Source organism: Cyrtonyx montezumae, unplaced genomic scaffold, assembly GCF_038088225.1.
Source record: "Cyrtonyx montezumae isolate F1298 unplaced genomic scaffold, pur_monq_1.0 scaffold_57, whole genome shotgun sequence".
NCBI classification, from domain to species: domain Eukaryota; kingdom Metazoa; phylum Chordata; class Aves; order Galliformes; family Odontophoridae; genus Cyrtonyx; species Cyrtonyx montezumae.
The window spans coordinates 37501-39376 of record NW_027072064.1 but is presented as its reverse complement, the minus strand read 5'-3'; positions in this window follow the sequence as shown (position 1 = coordinate 39376).

Sequence of the window (1876 nt, the reverse complement as noted above, 5' to 3'; positions counted from 1 at the left end):
CCACAGCACAGAGTGGCCAACCAAGGGCTGTCTGCTGCCCCACACCCCCCCCCCACCTCCCACACTGTGCCACGGGAGCACACGGGTGGGACCGAGGAGGTCAGCGGGGAGGGGGATGGGGGGGGGGGGGGGGGGTTGGGTTGGGGGGTACAGGGGGGTACAGATCAGAACCAGGCTTTGGTGAAGCAACCACGCTTTCAGTAAAGCAACGATAGCGTTATCCAAAACATATTCAGTGCATACTCCTCATATGAAAATATACACAACTGTATTTTCATTCTCCAAAAACAAACAAACAAACAAAAAAAAAATGGGGGGGAAAGAAAAAAAAAAAAAGGAACAGTTGAAAAACGAAAGCAAACGAGAGCCCCAAACACAATATATTATATCAGCTTTTTTTTTCTTTTTGTTTTCTTTTTTTTTGCCTTTTTTTGTCCTCTTCCATTTGTAACGCTTTGTTCAGGTTACACCTCTTTTTTTTTCTTTTTTTTCTTTCTTTTTTTTTTCTTTCTTTTTTCCTTTTTTTTTGTAAATGTTCCTTTTTTGTTTTTATTTTTTTTGTTTTTTTTTTTCTTCATGCATTTTTACACCTCGATAAGCCTTTGAGAGAATAAATAAGCTCCGTTTCGCTTCCACGTCTCTAAAAACTGCAGCATTTTAAACTATGGTCACTTAAATCGTGCAATTATTATTATTATTTTTTTTTTTTTGCAACACCCCTTAAAAAAAAAAAAACGGGAAAAAAATAATATATATAATATATATAATATATATTTCCAAACTAAACCCTATACGACGCAGAAAAAAAAATCCAAATTAAAAAAAAATAATAATAATTATACACAATTGTAACTGTCAACAGTACAGATGAGCACGAGAAAGAAAATAAGATCCAAACATATCCATAGAAGCACGAAGGAGGGTGTTGGTTTCTTAAGATTGTCGTTTCTCGGTGTCTTTTGAAAATTAGGAGGAGTTTCCTGGACTCTATGCAAAGGGGGGTGGGGGGGATATAGGGAGGGGGGGGAGATAATAAATGACCTGGGCAAAATAATGACACCCCGAGCTCGTGGTGGGATGGAGAGACCCCGACGTGCCGAGTGACGTCGAGTCCCAGCGGATGCGCTCCGGTTCGGCTCGCACCGATTCCACATCCTGCTGAATGATGTTTGACGTGCACGTGTTTCGTGTTTGCCTTTCTTTCTGGCTCTCGGTGAAGTCAGGGCAGGTGAAGTCAATGAGCAGAAATGTTCCGTCCCTACTCCGAGCGCCGCTGCCCTCCCGCTCCCTTCGGAGGGGGCTGGAAAACGTTTGGTCGCGGCTTTGTTTTTTAACTCGCAGGACGATCAGGAAAAGAAAAGAAGAATGAGGGCGACCAGACGTCGTCAATCCCACCTAATTTCCAAAGCGAGGCCGTGCAAAGAGCTGCCGTGCGGGTCCGAGGCACGCAGGGCCGCCGGGTGCTGGCGGCGTGGCTGCTTCGTGGATGGACACGGGGACAGAGGGACAGAGCTGGGACGTGGGGACAGATCCACATCGCCTCGGCGTGGATACGAAGCCCGGTGCAGGGATTGAGGCGTGGAGAGAGAAGGATTGGGGCACACGGCACAGAAACACGGTTCCCCCCCTCCCCCCCCCCCCCCCCCCCCCCATACCTCCTCCCCTCAGAGTGCAGCGATGGGAAAGGAACACCAACATTTCACATGCGGAACGAAATCAGCCTTTGGGGAAAAAAAAAAAAACCTTTTCCGGTGGTAAAAGGGACTTTTCAAAGGGTTTTTGTTTTGGGTTTTTTTTTTTTCCTGCGGGAGATCGCTGCCCGCACACCTCCGTGCGGTGCTGCGCGGGGATGCGGGGCTGCGTGGGCTCCGTGCTG